The sequence below is a fragment of the Nuphar pumila genome, chromosome 10 (assembly GCF_984573655.1).
Source record: "Nuphar pumila chromosome 10, dmNupPumi1.hap1.1, whole genome shotgun sequence".
Taxonomy (NCBI): Eukaryota; Viridiplantae; Streptophyta; class Magnoliopsida; order Nymphaeales; family Nymphaeaceae; genus Nuphar; species Nuphar pumila.
In genome coordinates, this window is record NC_143258.1 from 6,144,103 (window position 1) to 6,158,542 (window position 14,440).

The following is a 14,440-nucleotide window of genomic DNA, read 5'->3' on the forward strand; positions in this document are numbered from 1 at the left end:
TGTTTGTGTGCACATCCGTGTCCCTGTATCCTAATTTTTTAAGAATTGTTGTGTCACACCAAGTCTATGTGCATCATGTCATGTTCCTGCATCAGTATCCATGTGACATTATGAGCAACTAACTTAGTCGATACTAAAAGCAACAAAATGGTAAGTAAATGCAGTATAATCAATTTCCAACAGCAGAAGAATGTGCCAGTTTGCAAACTGAAAGTGTTTGAGTTACAAATTACTAAAAATAGATATGCTACTTTTTCACCTTATATTCCAGCATCTTTTCCATCTGTAAACAGTGAATATCACCATATTGAAGAAAACGGTTGGTTTGTACAAGTTGAAGTCAAGAGCATCCAAAGTTGGTATTAGACATATTATGCGGTATGATTTAGAATCGCAGAATACAGAAGAAAAAATTAAAACATAAAAAATGAATATTGTACTTGTATGAAATGCTCTAGGGCATCCATCACAAAGGAGCAGGTCTCCTCCATCTCCAGACATGGTACATAGGACATCATTGTAGCTAGCGGTAAGCTTCTGGCCTTTCGACAAGGAAATACAGATTTCATGAAGTGATAGCCCACTTGAAGTATAGATGTAGTGATAACTGCAAAAACTCATAAAAAGATAAATGTCAAAGGACTCTGCAAATGACAAATGCATTCAAGTAATATAATTGCATAATACTCACGGTTGGCGCCTTGATGCCCATCCAGCATGAGCTTCAAACTGGGAAGGGCTAACCTGCTCAACAAAATTCAGAAGTTCAATAACAAAACAACTCTCTCAACATTGTCCAGTTGCTTGATTGGTAATATATTTCCTAGCTTCAGCCTCTGCATGGAATGATGATTTGGGAAACTATGTTTTAACACCATTAACCATGGCCTTTGGAAAATCATCATGCTCCCACACCTTACACAATTTCCAAGTGCCTTGAAATCAGAACTTTCAATTAAGTGCTTACTCTGCTTCAACATGGTCTTTCCGTAGCAACCAATGTAGGAAAACAACAGATTTATACATTCATAACAACAGAGGGTACAAAGGTTTCCCGGAACTGAATGGAGAAGAAGAAACAATACTACCACTTCTTATCTGGTTATCCTAATGGCAAGGGTAACTCGATTTTTGGGATGTAGGTTCTCATACCTGGCTAGAGGGCAGCTCCACTTGTTGTGAGATGAAGGTAGATTTCAAGTTTGAAACCCAAAGGTACATCCCATGTACAAGCCAAAACATAACGAAAATATTTTTTTGTGGGTAGAGAAGGTACTCATGGCATTTTACATCGAGGATGCCAGTAGAAGGTATGAATTGCACCTGTTAGCGATTCAAAAAATCAGTTATTTCTCTTCAGAAAAAAGAAAGAAAGAAAAAGGGTTACCATATCTTGTAATAAGTAGCATGTTCAACAAATTAAGTACATAAACAAGCAATATAATGTCAATACTAATAATACATATCTCCAAAATAACAATAACAACAACCAGACCAGATACAAAATATACATTTACATAGACAAGCAAACATTCAAAATTATAGATATGTTCTATGGTAAAAATCCAATTTGCTGATAAAGTATCTTTTCCCTATCCAATTACTAATCACCTGTTCTGCAACTGTGATCTAATGACACACAAAACTTCATCCTGAAAAATGCTTCTTTGATTTGCACTTGTACCAACAAGGTATCTCATCTTAATCCGATTACCATCCAAGGAGATGCATCAGCAGGCAGCAACAATAATCTGATGAAAGGAACACGCCTTACCACAAAAAGCTAAACAAAGTGAATATGAATATTTAATAAGCATTAGAGTGAACCAATGTTGTGAAAAGCGTTGAGGCGTAGTGAGGCGCTCCACCAAAATCTGAGGTGAGGCGTACGCCTCGAGGCGTAAAGCGTAAGCCTCAAAAAAAAATTAAAACTTAAAAAAATTATAAAAAATATCTAAAATTATAAATAAATAAAAAATGCTTTATTGATGAAGCAACAACCAACAAGAAATAAAAAATCTCAAATAAATATGCAGCGCATGGTGTGGATTAGCTAAAGTCAGATAGGCAAGAAGATGATCTTGCACGTCGTCCTGGAAGTATTGTTCAGGTGATTGAATGGTCAAAATCTTTTGTAGCAATTAATAAGTGATGCGTATCTTTTTTTATTAATTTACACGCTTGTATGTGCAAAAATATGCAGTGCAGGGTGGTAGTGAATTTTTTTTCATTGTCAATATACAGGTTTCTTCCTAAATTTTTATTCTTCCATTAGTTGATTGCTTGCTTTCCAATCGGATGAGGCTTGCTTGTGAATCAAACTGGACATGATTTGGTTGGATATGCAAGTAAAAATCTTGATCTGCTCAAGAAGCAGGTAATATGCAGGCTCAAGCATGCATGACCACTAATTTTACTTTCATGCACCATATATATCAAGTTTGCATATGAATTTGATTCAGATTATGCTGCCTAAGCATGATCTTGGATCTGATTGATCGTTTGACCATCCAACCTATGGATCTGATTCAGGTAATCTGAAATAAAACAAAAATGAATTGCTCAATGCCATGAAATACAAATCCTAATTTTGATTTTTCTTATAGTTGGTATAAGTCATGTATAGGTACCATATAAGATGAGATCCAACAAATGAGAGACAGAGAGAGATTAACAAATCTAGATAGCCATGCAGCCAAACCAATAACACGGTTTTCTCTTTTTACATATATTTTATGCTGTTTTACATGTATAGTTAATGAGAGAGAGTACCTGTTTTAGGGAACCACCACGAGAGAGATAGAGACTGCTGTGAGAGAGAGAGAGAGCGACTGTGTGAGAAAGAAAACAAAGAGAGAGGCTGCGTGAGAAAAAACGAGAGAGGCTACGTGAGAAAAAATGAGGGAGAAAGAGACTAAGTGAGAAAAAAATCAGAGATAAGAGAGAGCATACCTATTTCGAGGCTCCACCACGAGAGAGACTGCTTTGAGAGCTGAGAGATAGAGGCTGTTGTGAGAGCTGAGAGAGAGAGACGGCTGTGAGCAAAAAAAGCAGAGAGAAAATAATGAGCATCAAAAATAAAGGGCCCCCGACCCTAATTAGGGTCGGGGGCGCTTCATTTAAGCTCTAATGTTTGGTCGAATGAGGGTTTTGACCCTCATTTGACCAAATAAATCGAGGCGTGTACGCCTCATTCTGAGGCGCGCCTCGCCTCAAGGCGTGCGCCTCGAGGGTTTTGCGCTTCACACATGCGCCTCAAGGCATAACGCCCCTCGCCTTAAGGCGAGGCGCGCTTTTTGCGCCTTGAGGCATGTTTTTAACAACACTGGAGTGAACTATTGTGCTGAACAGCAGAAGTAACCAGAAAAAAAGATAAAAATTATTCTCCAGTCTATCCAACGCCGGTCCACGTACAACCAAAGCAAGTCATGTGGAGCATCAATGACCATAACAATTCAATCTAGCATTTCCCTGCATCCATTCATTGACAGCAAAGACATAGGCGTTGCAGCAGATGGACTCTAATGGTCAAGTGATGCTTTATATGGCTACCAATTCAGCAGATCTGTCAATGTGTGGGATATGAGTGGAATACTTGATGAATTTGTCAAATCTTTTCATTCAATTAAAGCTCATAAAAATCGCATTGTAGGTTCCTTCTCCATGCACTTAAAAGGATAAAACATCACAAGCAACCACCCATTTCACATACGCAATACAAATGTTCTACGAGATAAAAGTTCACCCCAACCATTATAATCAATGCCAAAGTTCAACCCACCCACTCCCAAAACCAAGATGATGAGGTCATCTTGCACTCTACTTGCACAATTGTGGTTGGCAGGTCTCCCAAGAATCATAGATGCCTCAAGCCTGCCCCTCGAAGAAAGTGTAAAATTTGCAGCAAGAATAGTCATTGTTGCCCTTGCAATCATTAAAATTAAGAAAAACATATCAGAACATGAAATAAGCTCCTATAAACAAATGCACATAACAATAGTATACAAAAACATGTAATTAGATTTGAATAATAAATACACAAAACATGTAACTGGTCCTTCCAAGCCATTTCATATCAAAGTTCCACAAATAAATAAAGAAGATTAATAAGAAAATCTATTCAAACAATAAATAAGCATAATAATTGCAAATATTAACTATGTAAAATGTATAATCTATACCTTTTAATTTTGGGCAATTCCTTTTGTCATGTCCTGTGTCCTTACAAAAGTGGCATAATCTTAGTGGTTTACTAGTGCCAACTTTAGTAGAAGTGTTCCTACAGAAAAATGAACAATAAAAAGGATTAAGAATGAAACAAAATGAGTATGCATTATGAACAATATAATTAACATAACTAGGCTCTAAAAAAATTATAGAGAATTTAATGTTTACCTTGATTTTATGTTGTAATAACATGTCTTTGAATTATGCCCATGCCGACCACAACTTGCACATGTCCTCGCATGCTTGCTTTGATTGATGCCTGATGGGACTCTTTTACCACTGTCTTTCGCATGCCCTGGCTCACAATCTTTTAAACTAATTTTATTATCTATGTAATCATCGATGGAACACAAAACCTTCATGGTTTCACCTCTACTACATGTATTTTCATCATTTACACTAACATTTTCTTCATCAATGCAAACCTGATTGTTTATTTTATCCAACTCAACCCTTGCTTTATCCAGAACATCTAAGAAATATTCATAAGCTTTATCAGACTTCAATGATCTACTGATACACTGGTTTGCCTTTAAAGACATCAAGTTTTTTTTTATAAGCATACATGCACTTGATTCAAATAAAGGTCGTGAACAACCCACTTGATATATGCCACCGCTCTTTGCACTTTTTGTCCATCTCTTAAGGATGTATTTAGATGGAAACTCACTAATATGTTCAACATTAAAAATAGCAAATATATGAGAACAAACAATACCCGATGATTCCCATAACCGGCATCGACACTTCGATATTTGTTGTGTATTCTCATCAAATGTAACAGTATACTCTTTTATGTCTTTATTTTGCAGTTCTTGTGTCACTTTATATGTTCTCACCTTACCTGCATGTTCAAGCTTCACAAAACAACCTAAGGAACCCAAAAATTCAACCCTATGTTTCACAAAAATTGTTGGAGTAAAGATTTTTTGCAGTTGAAGCTCCATGTTTGTACCTGTTTGAGTGGGTATAATATCATCTTTCATTCGAAAATCATACTTTTTTTCTTTGTAGCGACGCCTTTCTACTGCAGCATCATACCTTTGTACAAACAAGTGCAATGGAGTATGTGCATCAACCCACTTCTTGAATAAATTATTCATACTCTCACTACGTTGGGTTGTAGACATGCCTGCCATGAATGTGTCATTAGTATATGGCCAAGCCCATCTAGTGCGCTCCTCCCAAAGGTCTGTAACCCACTTATTGCCTTGCAGTGTAGGATATGATGATAACATCTCATTCCATCTATCTTCAAATTCTTCAACCGTCTCCGATTGGTGGAACCACACATCCCATTGTTTTCTAAAAATTGGATTATTTTTATACAAATTTCCAACATTTGATGAAACCTTTTGCATAATATGCCACACGCAAGACCTATGAATTGTATTTGGAAACACTTCTTTTATAGCTGCCTTCATAGCTGAATCTCCATCGGTAATAATTACTATAGGAGGTCGGTCACCCATTGCACGTAACCATTCTTGAAACACCCAAACAAAAGTCTCCTTTTTTTCATCTACAAGTAATGCACACCCAAATACAATGCAATGATGATGATGGTTGACTCCAGTAAATGGGGCAAATGGCATTAAATAATTATTTGTTTTGTAAGTTGTATCAAATGTCACCACCTCACCAAAGTAATAATAGTCTTCACGTGCAATAGAATCAACCCAAAAACAATTGCCAAGTCGTCCTTCCTTATCAACTTGAACTGAATAGTAAAAGTATGAATCTTCTTCTCTCTTTTTTTTGAAATAATTGTATGCGATTTGACAATCTTTGCCATAATATTTTTTTCTTTCTTTTTGAAGAAACACTTTAAGTTGTTCTTCAGTAAAAGAAACATTTTCAATTTCATCTGCTTCGTAGGTTAAGACACCCATCACTTGAGAAGGCTTTAAACCAGATCCAATCCATCTCTCTGAAACCTTTTTTGAAGGAGTATTTGTCCTTTTTGTCAATTTATGAATGTCAGCTTTAGAAGGGGAGTGCAAAACATGAGTATGTCCCAAATGAATACCTATAACAACCCATTTTTCTTTTTCAGGACATAAGCGGATGGTTATTTTGGCTTTGCAACCACATTTTTTAGAAACTCTTTGCTTTTTTAACTCTGTAGTTGGTTTCCTGAACCCTTCTTTTGTGCATGTGAATTGCCTCCAATATAATACTCCCTTTACTTTTTTTGAAGTATTCATGTGTGTGTCAAAACCAGCCATCCTAGCGTAGCAATTGTAAAAATTATATGCATCCATGTCGCTCTGAAATGCCATGCCAATAGAAGGTACATACTGCAACGACACACTTGGAATGTATTCTTTGGTTGTTTCTTCTTCATGAAGATCACTTTCATTCATATCCAAAGTAGATACATGACCTTCAATAGCTTGCTCTTCATCCACTGGTGAAATAAATTCTTCATTTGTGTTCAAAGCCAAACTCACATCTACATTCTCATAACTACCAATGTTCGTCTTACTTTGAATATCTCCTCCCATATTTGCATTACTATCAAAAGACATGTCTAACTTCTTTGCCACATTCAAATTTGTAGAACATCGACTTGTATCCATATCTTAACTTTTCTTTTACCTTTCAAACAAATATTAAAACAAATATCAAAGAGGTTAAAGAGAAAAAGGAAGATAGTCATGGTGGTGGTGAATTGATGAGGTGGTGATAATGGTGATGGTGGTGGTGACTTGGTGATGGTGAGATGGCAATAATTTTGGTGGTGGTGAGATGGTAAGAACATTGTTGTGTGCATGCACACATAGAAAGACATATTTGACAAACTAAAATAAAATATTCATAAAACAAACCTCTTCAATTTGATATGTTGGAAGTGCCCCAGTAATCGAGGCTATCAGAATTGTAATGATGCTTCAACCTCTAGGAAGAGCTACATTGTCTATTATGGAGCGACACTCCTTCCCATTAACAGAACTTGCAAGATGAAAAACATCAGACATGAACATGAAGACGGAATTGCAGGCTTCCCTGTAATGATCGAAAAGGTCACGGTCAGATTTATAGAAATGATCGAGAAATATGTATTTCAAACACAATCTGAAAAAAAAAAATCAGAGGAACAACATACAGAACTGATACATCACATCAGCTGCAAAGGCTAAAGGATTTCACAAACATATCAAGTAGATAAAGGCATAAAGAATTTCATCACCAATGGTTCCACTGTTTTTCTTTTCGACAATCCAAGAGAAAAACACCAAATCACCAATAATTCTGGTTGGTAAAACCTTTGAGATTCCCCTGCCCACCAGGGAGTACACCCAACTTCGACCTTAATATACAATAAAGAAGTACAAGAGTAAAAAGAATGAGGGAGAGAAAGATGACAAGATCAAGTTTGAGAAAGAAAGAAGTTTCTAATGAATTCAGTTTCCTTTTTTGGCAACTAATCTATCCTTTACCCTTTTTTAGACTTCCAAAGCATACATTGCAAAATTTAAAATTCATTCCTTTGTCTTCTTCTCTTTCGTTTTTCTTCCCAAGCATGGCATAATAATTAATACTTTGGCTCTCAAGAAAACAATAAAATCCACCCACAAACATTCTAACATGAAATTCAGCTTTAGCATACATCACAACAAATTATATTCCATCAGCCAGTATGCTTATCAAAAAACAAAACCAAATTATATTAAGCATTATGAATTGAATGTGAATTTCAGCTACAATCAGGATATGAAACATTGTGAAAACAAGTTCATCAAGTGTCATGGAAATGGCGAAACAACTTTTAACAGCAGAATAATCATCATATTAATAAAGAAAGGACTTGTCCAATGCTCCATTGAGAACACCCTAGCTCGGTCTAGCGGAGGGGTAGAGCAGGGGCTTCGGTGAGAGTCGCATCAGAGAGAGCTGTGTGGAGAGAGGAGTGAGAGGTGGTGCGTTCATTGAGGGTTCCAGCAGAGAGAGAACAGGAAGGGAGTAGCGTGCAACTATGGGTGGGTTCGATTGGGGTTCCAGTAGAGAGACAATGGGAGGGGGGTAGAATGCAGTTGTGGGTGGGTTCTATTGGGGTACCAACGGAAAGAGAACGGGAGGGGATAGTGGAATGTCTGTAGGTGGGTTAGATAGGGGGTTCCAGCAAGTGAGGACGGGAGGGAGAGAGAGGAATGGGAGGCGATGGGGTGGGCTTCAGCAGAGAGAGAACGGGAGGGGGAGAGACGAGTGGGAGGGGATGGGTTGGGCTGGGCTTCGATGAGGGTTCCAAGGGTGGCCGTGCTCCGGCGTCAGTCGAGAGCGTCCGGAGTTGGTCGACAGCTTCCGGCCTCGGCTCCTTGCAGAGAAGAGCATTCCTGCTTTCGTGTGTGTGTGTGTGTGTGTATAGGGAGCGGCGTATCATCGAACGCCGACGGTCGGCGCTAGGGGTACTTAAACCCCCGCCCTCTCTCTCTCTCTCTCTCTCCATTATTAAAAGATTTAAGAAAAATCGAGAAATACTGAAGGAAAAGAACATAAAACAATAAAAATATCACCTAAACCACAACTAGACAACCAGAAAAAAAAGAAAAAGGCATGCATAGATCCATAGAGACTAACATACTAACTTACCAGGGGGAAAAACACACTCAATGGCAATCAGATAACAAAATCACGCCTATCTCATCCAAAAATGACACTAGATACATAAAGCTAACCATGCGAAACCGATTGGACTGCGATAGAGAAAAAGACAGAGAGAGACAGAAAGATATTAAGCACAGAACGAAGCACTAATCGTTCAGAAAAAAGCACCAGCAAAACCTAAAAAACTAATCAATTCTGCTTAACACAAAAAATGAAGCCGTAATCATTCCAAAAAGCATCCTAAAAACCAAAAAACAAATCAATCCGACTAACCTCAGACGTGCAGAAACCCGGAAGGCAGATCCCCTCAGTTCGGTCTCTTCAATCCCGCTTCCAACTAAATAAACCGCGCCAAAACCCTCATGAACCGCTAATTAAAAGAAATCCTCCCCGATCTTCCGAGATCGGAAACAAAACTAAGAGCAAAATTAGTGCACCCAAAGAACAATATACCCCGCCGCTGCTTCCTTACCCAGGAAGAAAACTCTCATCCATCCGCTCATCCGTCTCGTGATTCTAGGGGTTCAAGCAGAAGCCGACAGGAGAGAGAGAGAGAGAGATTAGGGTTTAGGGTAGGGGGCATCCAGCGGAGCCACTGCTCGAGGGAGAGCCAGTGGCGATCGACGACGTTACCAAACGGGGGAATTATATTTCGGAAGAATACGAGAGAGAGAGAGAGAGAGGCGGAGCGCGGGTCGGTATTTATAACTTTCGGTCCGGCCCGTTATCCGACGTGGCGATATCAACCTCAGTCAATCGGAGTTGACTCGATCTATAATATTTAGGATGACGTGGCAGTTGGGTTCTGATAGCGCGCCGGACGAAATGAACCACAAGCACAAGTTTTGTAACAAACGTGAGATGGTGAACGCGTGGTGTCCGTACGGGGTAAATACCATTTCTGTAATGCCCAAAATTTAAACTCAAAAATTTAGCAAAATTTTGGACAAATTTATTATGAATTTAAACTCTAAATATGGATCTTGAATTTGATCCAAATAAAAAAACAAAAAACAAAAAACTTATTCACCCGACCAGCATGAAATTGGATGAAGGAAGAAAATGAAACATACTAGCAAATCATGCTCTGTTAACACTAAGAGACCCTTACTCACCCTAATTACTCTCAAAAATTAAACAAAAAAAAAAAAAACTAATCAAAGTTTTGGCAAATCAAGATAGCCAAATTATGTTATTAAGAATTATAATCAAACCAAGCAAGCATAAACCCTATCTCTAGCCGTGATCTGAGAATTCTTTGTGGCAAGAGAGAGTGACAAAGTGGCGAAAGGGGAAAGGAGGGGAAGAGGAGGACTTGAGATGGCAGGACTTGAAGCCATAGTGGCGGTGGCCGGTGTACTTGAGATGGCAAGACTTGAAGCCATAGTGGTGGTGGAAGAGGTTGTGGATCTCGCAGGGCTTAACATCAAGGAGGCCAGAGATGAAGATGGTTGTGATGGGGTTTTGGTAAGGGTAAGCGTATGGGTTGAGATTGTGGTAGTAGGCAAGGTGGTGAGGGGGGGGGGGGGATCGGTGACGGCTTTTGCTGGTGGTGCAATGCATATGCATATCGACCTTATGCATATGCATAGCACCAAGGGTATGCTGAAATAAAATTTCAGACAAGTATTTGATATGATATCAGTCATGGCTTCATGATTGGACTGATATCAGGTGGTTTTAGAGGTCAACAAGACTATGAATAGGCTTTTGCTAAAAAATATTTTTGAGAATTATTTGAAATCTTGTTCATTGTTCATAAAGATCATGTTTGATATCTCTAAATTATGATGACTGTCTATTTGATATTATCAACATGTTTAAACCCTTGACATTGATATTTATGATATTTTAATATCTAAAAAAGTAAACAAAGACATGAATAGTGAAAATCAATTTTGAGAATTTAGGATTCTTTTTGAAAAAAATGATTTTAGGGGTTTATGTTATATTTTATATTGAGATTTATATATTATATGATCTGAACCTTATCTATGTTAGATGCATGATTTTTACGCATGGCTGAATTTCAATATCATAAATAAATTCATGTAGGTCGTACTGATTAGGGTTTATGAGAGTATCTTTTGAAAAAAATGATTTATATGTCTTTATTTGTAATTGGTATTTGATTAATTTAGGATCAGTCTATGTTTAGTAAATTCATGTTAGATCTGATATATATATATATATATATATGTGAATGATTCGTATGTTATTTGAAAATAAATTCTATTTTTTATATATATGTTAGTGCTTGTTTTGGTGAAAATTGTTTCATGTGTTTCGAGATTGATTCCATACATTGATTAAGTTTTGTACAACATAACTTTATATTGTTCATATATAAACTGATATTGATTGTATTATGTTGAATTAAAATGTTTATGTGAATTATTTTGTGAAAACATGAATTAAATATGGTTTTTGTGTAAAAAGCATGTTGGCCTATTTTTTCAAGAACTTTATCGTATGAAAAAATGGTGATCCTTAAAATTTCTCAATTTTAGATGGTTGTTTCAGACACATTAGGAAAGTCAAAGAAAAAAATTTGGCTACGTTTGATACTCGGATAAAGAAATACGACCTCAGGAAGTCGAAACAAAACTTCTATTTTGATAGAAATTCTATAGACTATTGTATGGTCTTGTAGATTTTATTTATCCTAATCTACTCCATGGTTCTGACAAAAAACTTTATATATGTGAGATTACATATTGAAGAACTTTTAAAAATTTGATGTATATCATTACGGTCTGTGAATTAAAAATCATGAAAAATAGTTTTTAAAGCCCAAAATTTCTGAAATAATGTTTGTCCAAGAACTTGACTAGTTGCAGTCCAAGAATTTTAATTCATACTTGGGATGAATTTTGAACTTGATCTTTGTTAAAGATTTTGCCAGACATATCCAAGTATCTACAATAAATTGCAGAATTTGTATCCTTTTATAGATTTGTTGTTTGATGCTTCTTTATAGGGACTGAATTGGGCAGGTCTGTTCAGAGAATAGAAAACTAGTTTCTGCTACATCGTGATTTTGAAACTTTTGGTAATGCTTATAGAAATATTCTTGCACCCTTGAGTATGATAATTGAAGTTGCTTCTCTATGCACGACTGTTATTGAGGTATATTTTTATCTAAATCAAATTCTTTCTACACTTAATTGTCAAAATATAGTTAGTAGCACTCTTTTTATGGCTTTATCTGTTTATCAAAATATAGTTAGGCAATATACTTACATAAATTGCCTCACAGAGTACCATCTTCTCGTCGTCTAAGACCTTCTACGAGTTTTGAGTATGGTATGCTCTTTGATGATGCACAAAATGTTACGACAATGAAGCCATACATGATACTTCAAGTACAAGGTTTTGATGATAAGCAAGTGGAATTAACTGCATTTCAGCTAAGGCTATGAAGAAATTGAAGAATTCAGTGAAGAATCTTTGAAGACTAGTGTGCAAATGTTTAATTCATTAAAAGTCTTAGATTCTTGTAAGAGCCTTACTTAGAGTGCATATTTAGGTTGCATTTCACCTTAAAAGTCTTTACAAAAACTTTTCTAAAAAGAACCCTCATGAAAATCTTTTTAGAAAACTCTTTTTCTTAAATTTTTATGTTTATTAGTCGACCAATAGATTTACCAGTCGACTAATCCTTTCGCGCCATATTTTCTAAAAAGTCATTTTTGTCAAATTAGTCGACCGAAGGTTTTATCAGTCGACTGGACAGAATGTCTGTTTTCTGGAAAATTAGCAGCAGTCGACTAATGGTTTTATCAATCGACTGAACAGAACATGTGTTTTTCTGAAAATTTAGCAGCAGTCGACTAATGCTTTTTATCAGTCGACCGAACAGAATGTTTATTTTTCAGAAGATTTTAGCAGCAGCTGACTAAAAGGTTTTTCAGTCTACTTATGATATTATCAGTAGACTAACTTTTCTCAAGTCGACTAAGTTTTAAAAGTTCAGATTTTCAAACGGCTCGATTAACAGATCAGTCGACCGACGATAACGGTCAGTCTACTAATAACTAACTATTAGTCGACTAATTGATGTTTCAGTCGACTAATTTTGCCGTTTTCTTGAAACTTCAAAAAGGCGTGTCTTTTCATTTTTCAAACGTTTTGATCGTTCGAAATGAACAGTTTTGATACCCTTTCATACCCTCAACGTATGAAAAACTTTAACTATAAATATGAGTGCATTGTACACTAAAAAACAACAAGAATTCAATCGATTTGAATCATTTACTTATTGTTTTTCACTTCTATTCATTCAAGTATTTGTTTTCTCACTCACGTGATATTTTCACTTCAGTTTTTCACTCAAATCACTTTGAGAGATAGTGAATTCGTGAGTAGAGTATTTCAACAACCTCAAAAGCCAATAGCATCTCATTTGCATTCAAAAGGAAGGCTCATAGGTTGTTTTGTAAGTTGTTACTTATTTTCTGTAAAAAGAAGGACTCCTTGGTGTAAAGGAGTTGTTTGCTTTCAGTAGGGTTGTTACTGAAAGTGGGACCAGTTATGGTCTGTGTAATCTTATAGTTTACAAGGTTGATAGTGGAAATCTCAAGCGGGTTTTGCTTGGGGACTGGATGTAGGTCGGGTTAGACCGAACCAGGATAAAATCTTGTGTTCTTTGTGTGTTTGCTTTGAGATTTGCAAAATCATTAAATATTCCGCAGACAATTTTTTAAAAGCACTATTCACCCCCCTCTAGTGCTCGTTGCCTAGATCTTAGTGCACTTTCATTTGGTATCAAAGCACAGGTTTGCTATTACTTTGATTTGACCATCATCTAGCATTGCAACTACAACATCTCAACACAAAGAAGGATGCTCCTCTGTTCGTCCTCCTCTCTTCGACGGAACAAACTATGGATACTGGAAAGTAAGAATGACAATATTCTGGAAATCCATGGATCTCGATATCTGAAGAGTTGTTTCAGAAAAGTACCAAACTCCATCAACTGATTTCAGGCGATGGATCGATGATGAAAAGAAAACGGTTTCACTGAATGCCAAAGCCATGAATGCATTATATTGTGGCGTTGACAAGGTAGAATTCAATCGCATCTCTCAATGCTCTACAGCAAATGAAATTCGGCATACTCTTCTAGTAACTCACGAAGGTACGACAAAGGTAAAGGAATCTAAAATTGCTTCTTTAGTTCACAAATTTGAATTGTTCAAACTGAAGCAAAATTGTGAACACCTAAATTTTTTCAAAGTTTTGTAAAAATAACCCTTTTTGCCCCTAACCCCGTTTTCTGAGAAAATCAAGTCATTTCTTCAGATTCTCTGAATTAAAATCCATATTGATATATTCAAAATCAACTTCAGATCCGAATCCAGCACTTTAAGTCCATATTTCCTCAAAATCCGGATCAAAACCCATTTCTGAAGAAATTTTCTCAAAATGGCTTTTAAAATTCTTAGAAAAATTCCCTTTTGTAAATATTTTTTGCAAAAATACAAAAAAATTGGTTTTAACCTTTGTTTTCTCACAAACTTTAGGATTTTATTCTAAAAATACAAAAAAAAATGAAAAATAACACAAAAACCAAAAAAAATGGAAAATTTCAAGAAAAATGAAT

General features: G+C 36.4%; 2 long non-coding RNA genes across 2 annotated transcripts; both read right to left on the bottom strand.

The window, feature by feature from the left end:
- Positions 1 to 284: 284 nt before the first annotated feature.
- On the bottom strand, positions 285 to 1,751 carry LOC149823362 (uncharacterized). Its single transcript, XR_016435074.1, has 3 exons — positions 1,612 to 1,751; positions 692 to 1,323; positions 285 to 607 (listed from the first exon to the last, which is right to left on the bottom strand). It is a non-coding gene; the product is annotated as an uncharacterized LOC149823362 (long non-coding RNA).
- A 526-nt stretch (positions 1,752 to 2,277) lies between these two features.
- LOC149823363 (uncharacterized) lies at positions 2,278 to 9,431 on the bottom strand. The gene is made up of 7 exons (XR_016435075.1): positions 9,109 to 9,431; positions 7,059 to 7,236; positions 4,396 to 6,828; positions 4,182 to 4,279; positions 3,782 to 3,924; positions 2,953 to 3,035; positions 2,278 to 2,831 (listed from the first exon to the last, which is right to left on the bottom strand). It is a non-coding gene; the product is annotated as an uncharacterized LOC149823363 (long non-coding RNA).
- Positions 9,432 to 14,440: the final 5,009 nt, after the last annotated feature.